The sequence below is a fragment of the Phascolarctos cinereus genome, unplaced genomic scaffold (assembly GCF_003287225.1).
Source record: "Phascolarctos cinereus isolate Bilbo 61053 unplaced genomic scaffold, phaCin_HiC Scaffold_3;HRSCAF=262, whole genome shotgun sequence".
NCBI lineage: Eukaryota > Metazoa > Chordata > Mammalia > Diprotodontia > Phascolarctidae > Phascolarctos > Phascolarctos cinereus.
In genome coordinates, this window is record NW_027555736.1 from 23,003,631 (window position 1) to 23,017,859 (window position 14,229).

General features: G+C 41.5%; 1 pseudogene; it reads left to right on the forward strand.

Annotated features, from left to right (window-relative positions):
- The first annotated feature begins 5,698 nt into the window (after window positions 1–5,698).
- Window positions 5,699–6,337, forward strand: LOC144456244 (small ribosomal subunit protein eS25 pseudogene; annotated as a pseudogene).
- The last annotated feature ends 7,892 nt before the right edge of the window (window positions 6,338–14,229 follow it).

Genomic DNA, 14,229 nt, shown 5'->3' on the forward strand with positions numbered 1-14,229 from the left:
TTCCTTCCTCCCCCCAAAATCTGAATTATCATGTTTATGGCTGATAATTTCCAAGGTGTGCAAGCCAGTCCCTTGCTGGGATGAACCCTTCTTGGACAGGATTTGAAACCACCAAGGTTAGCAACTGAGGACTGACTCTACAACGATGTCTTCTGAGAGAGAGCCAGGGGAGAGGGCAGAGGCCAAAAGGCTTGGTCCTAGGTGACAGACAGCGTGGATGAGAAGTTAGTGCGGGCATTCAGTCCTCCCTGAATGATTCAGTTTCTCACCATCAGCTCTTGGACATGGTAATGTTTATGAATCACTCTTTTCTTTGTGCATTTAGGGCTTTTAGGGGTGTTGCCCCTGTGATGTACTGAGCCAATGCTGAAAGGAGGAGCATAATTGGATCTTGGGGCTGGAGGAGCCCTTTAAAGACAGCCCTGTACTATGTAAGTATACAGCCCTTTGTGGGCATAATGGATGGAGGCTGAGCTCAGAGTCTGGAAAGACCTGCCTCTGACATTTACCTGCTCTGTGACCATGGGCTAACTCCTTCACTTGCCTGAGCCTCAGTTTCCTCATCTGTCAGTCTCTCAGTGCTATCATGAGGCTCAAATGAGATGTTTTGAGAACTTTAGATTCTCCTGTAGAGAGTGATCACTGATGGAAAGTTATGTGGATTTCAGAGGTCTTGTAGCCTGACTCTTTCATTTTACAAATAAGGAAATCGAGACCCAGAGACATTAAGTGAATTGTCTGAGTTCAAAAAGGTAGTAAATACTAGCTAAAAATAGCTAGCATGCATGAATTGCTTTAAGTTTTGCAAAATATTATCTTACTGGATCCTCACAACAACCCTGGAAGGTAGGTGCTATTATTATCTCCATTTTACATATGAGGAAACTGAGGCAAACAGAGATTGAGTGATTTTCCCAGGGTCACAGAGCTTGCAAGTGTCCAAGTCTAGATTTGAACTCAGGTCTTTTCTGACTCCAGAGTCCTACATGCTAGGCCACCTCGTTGTCTAATGATCATAGGACTGAGATTCAACTGAAATGTCATTTGCTATTTAACTGAAGTCTAGAGGCAGTAAACAACTGACCCAAGGTCAAAGAACTAACCTGAAATGCACAGTCATAAGGTCCATGAGATACCATCCCTGGGGCCTTTCTTTTATTATCTTAAGTGCCTTGGAACATATAGTAAGAGCCACAGAAAGGGAAGCTTTATTTTTTTCCAGTCTTATTAAATATGGAAAGAACTCCAAGATAGATGCTCAGAGATAATTAAGCCTGGTATCCAATATAAAAAACCTCCGGTTTTCTGTGGATGATTCTCTAGACTACGAGCTCCGCTCTTGGAGAAGTGCCACACACATAAACTGACTGCATTTTTTGATGGGTGTAGGGAGAAGAATATTCCTAAGGGGAAAGAAATTACAAGTAAATCAGAGTTCAGGGCCCAGAGCCTAACAAAATTAAGCCATAAATGCATTCTGCCCTGGGTATCGCTATAGGTGAAGTTGTCTTCCTGGACATGGCTCAGGACCCATCTCTCAGGCAGATAGAATCACTGAGCCCTATTCAGCCAAATCCCAATTACATCAGACTTATGGGAAAGCCAATGCTAGTCAGATTTTTTTTTCTAAAACCATTTGCAGTCTCCTTGGTGACCAATGATGGAATATATTTATTCCATAATGCATGCTGATAGCTATTTTTAATTTCATTTCTTAGTTATTTCAGTGACATAAAACCCATTTGCAGAAAGCACCAAAAAATCAGGCACTGTGTTGCAAGTACAGCCTTCACACATGTGTGGAAAATCACAGGAGATGGCAGTCCCACTTAAGTAGACCTCAGACGCCAGCCAGCAGCTAGCTATTCCCTGCATCAGAATTTGAGGCATCAGCACGGAAGTCAACAGGCCAACACACCAAGTGGGCCAAAGGAAAATTCTAGAAAACTTCAAGTAACAAAAACAGAAATAACAATCATCGTATTGGGGTTATTTTCAAAGCTTTGCAATAGAGGGTCTATATTCTTTGTGTTAACACGAATTTGGTTCTTTCCAGAAAACCCTTCATCCTTGGTCACCCTCACTTGTAACAGTTAATGCTTTGCATTTCCCTATCTGTGTACATATGTACACAGTACATATGTAACATGTAATATTACAGTAATAGTAATATTCCCTAATAAGTTCCTTGTGGGAAGAACTATTTTTCATTTTGTTTCTGTGTCTCTAGTCCTTGGCAGATAGCAAGCAATTAAGAAGTGTTTATTCTATTGAATTGAAAAGAGTTTGGCTTTAAAAAGACCTTTGTTATGATAATATAAACCAAGTTTATTTCATATTTAAGTTGTATTCATAAAACATAGCATACAACGTAAGTTAGTGTATGTTACCTCAAAAGCCAGATGTTTGGGGTTTTAGGGACTTGCTGTAAAGCTACAGGACATTCTAATAGTATAAACATTTTTAATCCTTTTCTGCTTAGTGTAGATTCACAACAAAGTGATATAATGCCTCAGGAGGGTGGAGGGGGGCAGATAGCATCAAAATTCAGCGCAAGCATGCATGCATGCAGAATTGTGTAACCATAACGATATTCTGATGATCTTTGAAGCTATTTTACAATGGTACTCCATTGTAATTCCATGTGCACCCAATCTTGATGTTAATTTGCCACATAGATACCTAATACAGGTAGACTAGTCATTGTCTTTGGTCCAAGGGGTGCTGCCTTCAAACTAGGCCCCACTATGATCTGTTCATGGTATCACTGAATCTTAGCATTGAATGAAGGGCAGAGACCATCTTGTTTAAACCATTTAGCAATTAAAAAAAAACTCCTCTAAAGTATACTAGTCAAATTTTGGTCCACTAGATTTTTCTTGAAAGCCTACATGAGGAGGAAGTCACTACTTCCCAAAGCAGCCCATTGAACTTTGGGATAGCTCCAGCTGTTAAGGAACCTCCTCCTCATGTGGAGTCAAAATTTGTCTCATTGTGACTTCTATCCCCTTCTCTGCCCTTTGGGGCTAAGAAGAACAAGTCTGATCCCAAATCCAATTGCAAGCCTTTCAGATATTTGCCAGCACCCCAGCACCCAAGTCTTTTGTCCTCTATGCCAAGCAAGCATCCCCACTTCCTTCAACCAATTCTCATGTGGTAGAAACTCAAGGGCTTCATGTTCTGGTTGCCTTTCTCTGCAAACTTTCCTACTCTCCAATACCCTTCCTCTGATGTGTCCCCACCCCCACCCGCAATCAAAACAAAACAAACATTGTAGATGGTGACTGTCTGGAGCAAGCTTCAGACATGATCTTGAACAATGTAGCCTAAGGTCACCATTCCCTAACAGAATGCAGGCCTTTCAAGGCAAAGACAGCTTGGTTTTTGTCTTTGTATTCCTGACATCTAGCATAGTCAAAAATGTTTGCGGCTCATGCCATACTGTTTGCAGCCCACTAAGGTCCATAGATCTTTTTCAAGCAAACTGAAGTCTAGCCTGGCCTCTTCCATTCAGTTTTGGCAAGCACTTCTTAAGCACCACCAAGTGCTGGGCCCTGTGCTCATTTCTGGGGATACAAAGACAAAAATGAAAAACAGTTCCTACCCTCAAGGAGCTTATATTCTAATGGAGAGATAACACATAAACAGACAGGTAACGACCTATTTGATTTGACCCGAGACTGAGCACTAGCATCTAGTACTTGTGAAGAGAATTTTTGAATTCCAAGCAAACTTCACGATTTTTCTTACTGTCATTTTATTTTATTTAACCCACTGTTCTAACCTGTCAAAAAAAATTCTGTCATCCATTGTGTTAGCTATTCCTTCTAGATTTTGTTTTACCCGTAAACTTTATAATAATGCCACTTATGCCTTGATCCAAATCATTGACCACACTGTTGAATAGAACTGGGCCAAAGACGGACTCCCATGGCACTCCACCAGAGACTCTCTCCAGATGGACCCCTTTTGTGCCAAATCCTCCAATAAGTTCCAAATGTCATCTAAGGCATAGCGCCTTATCCATTAGATGTATTCCTTTGAGGGGGATACATCTAATGGATTGATAAAATCTAGCATCCCCTTAGCTACTGGTTTAGTAACTTGTGGATTGATAAAATCTAGTTACACCTTATCTATTGGTTTAGTAATCATATCAGTCAAGGGAATGAGATTAGTCTGATATAACTTGCTTTATTTTTGCGAAGAAATTCTGATTTTTTCTTTCTTATTACCAATTATTCTAGACTAAAGCAGAGGGTACTGGGGAAAATGATTTTTATATTGTCTAGAGATGTGGTGATTAATTTTGTTACTTATGCTTTTCTTGGTAGCTGTATTTATTTCCTTTTCTTCTGTTTCTGTTGTCTCTGGCAAGTTTACAAATCAGACGATAAGCCCACATCCCTTTTTTTTGTGAGAATCCTTCTTTTATTAACTGTCTGTCTTTTTTCATTGACAATTAGGCGTAAATTTGTAGGGTATGACACCTTGAATTGTCTCTTGAATTCTTCTTATTTTTCAGAATATAGTATTCCATTCCATTATGGAGTTTCTTATGCGGTGCAGAGTAGTCTTGTGATATCAGAATTACCTTTCTTTGTTTCATTTTAAAATCTTTCTTCTAGTGGCTTTCAGAATTTATTGTTTGCCTTTGGAATTGTAAAGTTCAATTTCTCTGTGTCTCAGAGTTTGGAAAACAGTTTTTAGTTTTGTTTGGTTGTTTTAGAGGTGATCTGAAGATTTTTAAGTTGGTACTTTGCTTAATGTACTCAGAAATTGTAGGCAGTTTTCTTGTGTCGCTGCATTATGGTGTCCAATTTTTTTTAAACTTGTGGTCATTTTGGAAGCCTACGTTCCTGAATTTATCTCTATTCATCCTTGTCTTCAAGATCAATATATTTTTCTTTTGTAGAGATCTAGTTTTATTTTAAAAGTATTGCCCTTTGTTTTAATTGTCCTTCACTTCTCTATATATGTACTTGAAATCAATTTTCTCTCTCTCTCTCTCTCTCTCTCTCTCTCTCTCTCTCTCTCTCTCTCTCTCTCTCTCTCTCTCTCTCTCTCCCTCCCTCCCTCTCCCTGCTATGCAGGCCACAAATTCTTCTTGTATAATTCTTTTTTTTTTTTAGAACCATCCAGGGACATCTTGTTGGCTTATTTTTTATTCTGTCTTAGGGTTCTTTGCCTCATCAAGTGTTAATTTTCTTTGTCTTTCAATATTATTTAGACGTGTTTTGATTTGTTTAGCTATCTTCCTTTCCGGTCCTTCTCTTCTTTGTTTTATTGGCTCGTGCTCAGAGCTTTTAATGTTTTCTTCCTCCTGACACTATTGGTAATTTCCATTTTCCTCCCTTATAATTCCCCTATTACTTATTTTCTGACTCCTTGCACTTCGATTCCCTAAGGACTAAACCTCCAAGTTGCCTTGACTTCCTCCCATGCGGAGGAATTGACTTTTCACTGGCCTCTCAGTCCTTGCACCAAGTGCCTTTTGGAAGGAAGAATTGGCCCTAGCTGGATGCTCATCCCCTTTACTTCAAACCTGATCCAGACCCCATATACATAATGGAGTCCTTCTCCAAATCTAACTTTCATTTCCTTCTCTAACTGAGCCCTGCTGCCACATGCTTCAGAATCAAGCAGAGCATGTCTCCACACCATAACTATCTTCCTTTTAGAGGGGAGGGCTGGCAGGGTTCAGGTCTGCCGCTTGTCATCACAGGATGGCAAGGAAAGCCCAAAGGAAGAGTATGACAGAGACTTTAATGGCACCAAAGGGATTACTGAATGGATTCTATGCTGGATAGTGATGCTCATCAGAGTCAGGGGCTGATGGGTGGAGGGAGTATAGAGAGACACTATTAGGGATTAGGTCCTTAGTTCTCTCAATTGAAAAATGAGTGTTTTGGCTTTCTGTCCGACATCTTAGCTTGGAGGCAGCAGCAGCGGGAGTTCCTGAAGCCTCACCATGCTGCCCAAGGACAATAAGAAGAAAGATGCCGGCAAGTTGGTGAAGGACCAAGATCCCATGAACAAATCTGGGGACAAGGCTAAGAAGAAGTGGTCCAAGGGAAAAGTTCGAGACAAGCTCAACAATCTGGTTCTGTTTGACAAAGCATCATACGACAAACTCTGCACAGAGGTCCCCAACTATAAACTTATCACCCCTGCAGTAGTCTCACAGAAACTGAAGCTCCAGGGTTCTCTAGCCCGGGCAGCCCTCCAGGAACTGTGCAGTAAAGGTCTGACTAAGCTGGTTTCCAAACACAGAACAAGTGATCTCTACCAGGAACACCAAGGGTGGAGATGCTCCAGCCGCTAAAGCTGCATGAAATAGTTCAACATTTGTGTACATTTTCAAAAATGAACTTATTGCACTAAAAAAAATGAGAGTTTTGGACTAGACAGCCTTTGAGATATCTATTTTAAATATATCATCTTATGTTCTTCTTAAACTGGGTATGAAGCAATATTATGTTTTAAAGTGCCTTTTTTCTTAACTTCAAGCAAATCCAATTGTAATGACTACAACAAAAGCTTCAATATTGGAAGGATATTTCACAGAAGCTTTCTCATACCAAAAACAAATAGAAAATGGTTCACAAGGTACCATTTTAAATTTAAACATTTGCATCATTTTGGTCAACAGTTCTCTATGTGCTATTTTCATCTACCACAGCTCTAAAGGGAGGGAAAACATGCAGCAAAACTTTTGTCAATTCCCCATTTCTTCAGGAATTTCAGGTAGATTAAAGCTGCCAGGAATAGATATCTACATGAGGACCGAGTGTGGAGATCTGGCCAATAGCCCTAGAAGCTTCTCTCATTGGAGAGAATGGGGCTTCTAGAGTATGGTTCATACATGAAACCCAGATTCCACATATTATAAATGGATGGTTTTTGTCTAGAGACTGCGTTGTGTTGTACACAGTAGATGTTAGATACTTGTTGAGGGAATGAATGAATGAAGCCTATTTCTTCCATCCTATTGATTCTGTGAACTAGATACATCTCTGTCTTCCCAATCACCAAGATATGTTTTCTTTCTGAGTTTTGACCAGAAGGATGTATCACTTTAGATGGCAAGACCATTTCCAAATAGTAGCTATAGTACCTGACATTTCTATAGGATGTTTTAGCTTATCCAGGTGCTTTTGCAGCAATGACAGTCATACAGTTTTGGGCAGAGTGATAGATGAGAGACCATTTGGTCCACTCTGGGAGAGCCCTGTCAGCTTCCTAATCAGGAACCTGTATCTATTTTGTGTGGATACAGTTCTTTGCATATTGTCTTCTCCATTAGAATATGAGCTCCTTGAGATCTAAGACTATGTTCATCTTTTTTTGTCTCTATAGTGCCAGGCACAGTCAATGCTTAATAAAGGTTTGTTGATTGCCTGACTGACTGCCTGTCTGCATGACTGAGCTGACCTATAGATATCTGATCCTCACCAAGTAGAAAGTCATCTACTCTGGCCATCTTCCCCAATCCACACTGCTTGGTGAAATGGTTCCCTGCTCAATTCCCTGGCATCTCATGATCTATTCACCCAGCCAGTGACCATTATATGTAGGCCATCTCAGTGTATAGTGTGAAGCCTCCATTAACCCATCATGTAAAAATGCCAAATAACCGCTCTAATAATGTTAAGAAAGGGGAGCTATTGCATAGAAGTGGAGGGGGCACAGCTAGGTTATAACATAGACACCTTTTCAGATGTTCCCCTGCAAGATGGCAGATGAGACCTTATTTTTGCATCTTCTCTACTCATCTCAAGAAGTTCTTCCCTCCCCGGTCAGTCGGGGTATTCTTTACTTGATCCTACAAGGTGATCTGTATGCATTACTGATTTTTGTTTGAAAAGATTAGCCCCATTTTGGGAAGGTATTAGGCACTGGTGAATAGGATGCAGAGAGGGGGAGATAAGCAGATGTGGGGACTTCAGAGAAGATATTAATGGATGATTGCAGAACCATGGGCTAAAAGTGGCCCTGACCTCATCTCCTCTCCGTGTATGCAATGTGGAGGGGCAGAAGCACTGGCTACACCCACAGGGGAAGTGGACACATCCTTGGAAAGCCAAGGTTCAGATAAGGTAAACTCAAAGGGCTGCACAACACAGGGCTATGGCTAAGGGGAGTTTGTGTATATTGGAACAGCTTCCTCGCGGGGCACTGATAGTACAGTGGGCAGGTGGGGAGTGGATAAGCAGGAGGAGGGGCTAAACCATCTAGGAATGACAGTCCAGGAGTACAAGGAAGGGATTCATACCAAGAACATAATAATGTATGAATACAAATGAAAGAAATAGGAGGTTGGGAGTTGGCTAGAGTCCTACATCATGAGAGCGCCAGGAAGTGCTGAGTAAGCAGGATTTTAGTATCAAAGGGTAGATTGGGCACTAGGTTCCAATTGGAATGTTGATGCACAAACACTGCCAGAGATTTCCCCTCCACTGCCTGGGTTTCAGTGTGGATAGCAGAGCCGTAAATAGTTCCAGGATGTGGGGCAAGCAATTAAAGAAACATGACCCCCCTGGGCACACAGTACAACAAAATGAGTTGCTGATGTGAGATGGCTTGGTACAAAAAGGACCATAGGATAGGGCATGATGGGAAACCATCCTGTGGGGAGAGGCAGAGACCCTCAGGTCCACTCAATGACAGGCTGCAAGATCCACCACTGAGACAGGAAGCAGAGGATTTCAGGGTGGAAGAACAACTTACTTCAGGGTACAGCTACCGTGGAGAGGAAGTTTGCCATCTGGCAGTTTCCCATTTTAACTAATTAATCTTGCTAACTAGGTGCTAAGTTCAGATGTTTCTACCTGCTGAAAAAGTGCAAGTGTTGTCAGCATCTTTAAATCTCAGTGTACTGGACAAAGTCCCAGTTACCCTCTCCTAGTTACAGGTGTGGCTAATGGGCAGCTTCTGACTGAGGGGTGTTACATAAAGTAAACAAATGCTTAGGCTAATTGTGGGCTTTGTGGCACTATAACTCCATGTTTGTGGTTGTGGTGGTGGTGATGGTGGTAGTGGGTTGACATAGGGAGAGATTTTAATTTCCTTATTTTGGTCAACCAGAGAAATCATAAGAATAGTTGGCATTCCTCCAAACATCACAAAATAACTATGCAATATGAAAGTGGGCACCTAGAGTGTTTAATCCTCAATTCTCCTTTCTAAAATATTATATAGGAAAACAGAGATCAATTATCCTAATGTCTATTTATAAATGAACAATTTGTTCTCTTTGCACATATTAACGAGCAAATACAGGAGTAGGAAAGAAAAGTGGTGAGTGTGGAGTCTGAGCCTGCTGGTTTGTGAACATAAAAGGCCGTAACACATGGAAAGCTGGAACCTGGGCATGTGACCTTCTGGCACGGCTAAATGTTGTTACTAAGGCAAGTTAAATATAGTGCAGGGGAAAAAAAGTACTGCCTAGAAACTGAATGAATAAAATAGACCAGGGATATGAATATGTATTTCTATTTTTTTATCCACAATCTCATTTTTCCAACTTTTTCACTGACAGGCACTCATCTAGCCCTGGGCAGATAATGACTTTTCCTTGAAATAAAAAGGGAGCACTGGCCAGAAGTAGGACAGCCCAGAGGAAAAAGGACCCTTGTCCAAATCCTGATCCTACTCTTGCCTACCTGTGGGACCCTCAGCAAGTCACGGTGAGATGAAAAGAACAACGTACTTAGAACTGGAAGACCCTGATTTCAAATCCTGGCTTGTTTACCTGGGTGAGCTTGGACAAACTTTGGATAAAGCATCGCATAAAAGCCTTGTTGAAAGGGTGGAGAGGTGTGGACTCCAAGATAACACAATTAGAGGCATGTGGAGCTGATTGCATTGCCAGACTCTAAGAGAAGTTGTTAATAGTTCATGGTGAAATGGCAGGTCTCCAGGGGAGGCCAGCAGGGATCTGTGCTCGATTCTATGCTGTTTAATATTTTTAAATCAATGAGTTGGATAAAGGCATAAAGGGCATGCTCATCAAGTCTGTAGACGGCACAGAAAAGGAAGTGATAGTGAATACAGTAAACCGCAGAATCAGGATCCCAAAAGCCCTTGACAAGCTGAATCTAATCAGACACCATTCGAAAGGGCTAAATGTAGGAGGGATGGTTAGAAAGCAGGTTGTCTGAAAAAGATCAGGCAGTGTTGGTAGATAACCTGAGAAATGTGACCAGCAGGGTAATAAGGTGGCAAAAAAAAAAGCCAATGTGATCTTGGCCAAGGTTCTGGGAATTAGGAGCTGTTAGTCCCACGGGGGCCACTTCTGGGCCTTTGCATTGGCTGTGCCCCATGCCTGGAATGCCCTCCCTTCTTACTGCTACCTCATTTCCCTTATTTCCTTCAAGTTAGAGGTCAAACATCACCTGCTACATGAAGCATTTCTTGATGCCTTGTATTACAGCCAGTCCCTGAGTGCCTTTTGTTTTATTTGCATATACACACACCATTTATTTATTTGTGTATGTGTATAGGTGTGTGTATAGATTATACAAATATATGTATAGGATATGCATATCCATGCACATACCAATGAATACCAAATATATTTACATGTTTATGTAAATATACATATATCTATGCATACAGAAGAAAGAGACAGAGATGGAGAGCATTTCAGTAATGAGGGACAGGCCAAGTATCTTGTTCATGGGACAGCCAGGAGACCAGTGTCACTGGATGGAAGAGTACTGTTATGGGGAAAGCTATAAGAAGAGTAGGAAGGTATGATGGTGCTAGGTCATAAACAGCTTTGAACACCAAGCAGAGTGTTTTGTATTTGAGCCTGGAGGCCATAGGGAGCCTCTGGAGTTTATTTGAATAGGGGAATGAGATGGTCAGAAGATCACTTTGGTGGCTGAATGAAGGATGGACTGGTGTGGGAAGAAACTTGAGGCAGGGAGCAGCTATTGCCTAGTCCAGGTATGAGGTGATGAGGTCCAGCATCCGAGTGGTGGCCATGGCAGAAGAAAGACAGGGACATATCTAAGAGATGTTACAAAGGTAAAAGGGACAGGCCTTGGCAACAGATTGGATTTAGGGAGTGAGAGATAATGTGGAGTCAAGGATCACACCCAGGTGAGAGTCTGAGGGACTGGGAAGATGGTGTTTGGGTGATAGGGAAGGGAGGAGTGGGGAAAGTTTAGAGGGAAAAGATAAGGAGTTTGGTTTGGCTTCGTTGGATAGAGAAAACAGAATCTCACAGCTAACAAGTCCCGGCTAAGTATTCTCATCACCAGGCTATTTCAAATTCCTTCAACTGATCCTGACATGGTATGAAATTGAGGACCTTCACCATTTTGTTGGTCTCTTCTGGACATTCTCTAGCTTAGCAAAAGTCTTCCTAAATCATGGTGCCCATAATGAACACAAGACAGCCCTCCACGAGTAGTCTGATTCCGCCAGCGTACAGCAGAGCTGATGTGTCCGCTTGGACGCCCACCTTCTCTTGATCCAGAATCAGAGTCCATTAGCTGACTTGGCTCCCATATCAAACTGTTGACTCCCACTGAACTTCTGATCCATGGTCACCCCCACACCTTTCTTTTGTAAATGCTGACCACCTATGTTTCACCCATCTTGTCCTTGAGATGTTGGTTTTTTGAACACAAGACTAAGATGATATTTGTCCGAAGCAAATTTCATCTTACCATATTTGTCTTAATGTTCAAGCCTGTCAAGATATTTTCAGATCCCAGCTCTGCAATGTGCTCACTCACTCTCTCTCTCTCTCTCTCTCTCTCTCTCTCTCTCTCTCTCTCTCTCTCTCCAGCTTTGTTTCATTCGCAAATTGAATAGGCATGACTGTTATCCAAGTCACTGATAACAATGTTAACCCAGGGTCAAACATAGTTCCCCCTATACTCCGCTGCGCACTTCCTTCCAAGAAGAAATGGAACCTGTCCATTTTTCAATTAGGATTCATTTTAGGAACTAAAAGTAGCTTAAAGGACTGGAGGACATTAATACTATCCTTTTCCCTCTGGAAAAAGACAACAGACAAGTACACTTTTGTTTTTCTTTCAAATAGTCAAAGCAAATTCTACTTCCATTGAAAATAGGCCATCGATATCAAGAGGGTCAAGGTCACAGCAGAAACAAATCCATTTGTTAATCGGGCTATTCCTGTTCTGGCTAACCAGAGCTCCAACCCACCCCAAGAAGCTGAATTATCAAGTAGATCTGAGGAAGAGAGACAGGAAAAGACGCTAAGATAAACATTTTATATAAAGTATTTAGTGCATGGAGTAAACTACAAAGGTCAACTGAGAAAGTTCTAGAAATAATTTGAAATGGCTAGACAATGAGTTGATGAGAAAAAAAACAACTAGGTTTATGTGAATCTAACTCAAGAGTGGATGGGCTGGTCTTGTCTTCTCTGAAAACATTCCAGAAAGAAAACATATCCTGCATGACAGAGATCCATGAAATGCCAGCCTTTATCAGTTCACTATTCAAATATTCATGGGGCGTTTTCTTAGGGCCCTTATTGTGCAGAAGAAATCTGTCCAGGACCAAAAATTATAGACCTCCTCAGCAGCCCAATTTTAACCTTGGTTTGGATGACTCACATAACATGGCTTGGAATGTTCTGAATGTGAAATAGAGCAGCCAGAAGTAAAAGAGGGAGGTAAAATGAGGACTGTCAATCAGTCAACAAACTTTTTTTGAGCAGCTAGTGCCAGATCCTGTGCTAACCATTGGACTACATTTGCAGTCAGAGAGTCTGGCTTCAAATCCTGTCTTTGCCACCTTTGACCTGTGTAACCTTAGGGGACACACAGCACCTCTGGGCCCTCAGTTTATTCATCGGTAAAAAGAATGGGGTTGAACTAGTTCCCTTCCAAACAACCCATCAACATACATTTATGAAGTGCTTGCTGTATGCCTGGCCAGTACCTGTGGTGCCAATTTTAGACCCTTCATTTCCTGATGACTCAAAGCCTTTAGTTTAAATTTTCAATTGTTGTCTGTATTCCATGGGCTGGATGTTGTATCCATGTAAAGAAGAAACATCTTGTTTTCCTGGCTTTAGGTAGGGGAAAGAGAGAGAGGAGGGGGGCAGATGGAGGGGAGAGAGAGATGGGGTAGGCTGGCTGTTCTGCCTTCATATTGTACCTCAAACACTTACTAGCTGTGTGACCTCTCTCTGTCCCTCTGCTTTCTTATATACAAAATTAGAGGATTGGACGGATAACTTCTCTAAATTTATGATTCTACAAACCAATAATCCAGTGGTCTCTTTGCTAATACTCCCATCTGGAAGCTAATAAGTCACCTAGAAGTGGAGTAGAAGGGAAAAAAAAGAAATGGAGTTAAAAAAATCAACTGTTCCAGAGTTAGCCCCAAATATGGATTAGTATTAGGAGCCAACTGCAAAAGTGACACGGGAATTTCCTGAGTACACTTGCCTATAAGGGTCTTCTCAGTGGCTAGGAAAGAATAGCAACATCAAAAATATTTAAATCCTGAATTCTACCCTATATGAACCATATTGTGGGGTCTTCACAGCCCAGAGTAGTGGAAAGAGCTCTAGGAGTCTGAGAACCTGGGTTCAAGTTATGGTTCTAATAATTCACAACTGTGTAACCCCACACCAGCTGCTTTCCCTCTCTGAGCCTCAGTTTACTTCTATGCAAGATAAGAATAATGATATATGCATGGCCTACCTTGGAGGGGCAGGGAGAGGATCAAATGAACAAATGTAAAGTGCTTTACAATTAGGAAACTCTCTATAAATGCCAGCTATTAATTTTTACCGAGCAACTGGCATGACACTTCTGGTCCTAGAGAGTTGCTTGGGGCACTGAGAGGTTAAATTATAGTGCAGTGTAGTAGAAAGATCACCAGCCTTGGTATACCAGGACCTGAGTTGGAATCCCAGCTCTGCTATTTGTTACCTGTGTGACCTTGGACAAGTCACTTGACTTCTGTGGACCTTAGTTGCCTCATCTGTAAAATGAAGGGCTTGGGCTAGATGGCTAAGGTCCTTCCAATTCTCCATCTATGGTCCTATGATCAAGAATGAGTGACTTACTCATGACCCCACAGCTCAGAGACAAAACTTTAACCTGAATCATCCCCCTCTGCCTCCACTGCATCCCACTGCCTCTAGAGATCTTGTCATTTTCTGTTGATAAGGAAATACATTTATGAGAAGGCAGAACAAAGCAAATTTACCAATTTCATGTTGTCTTT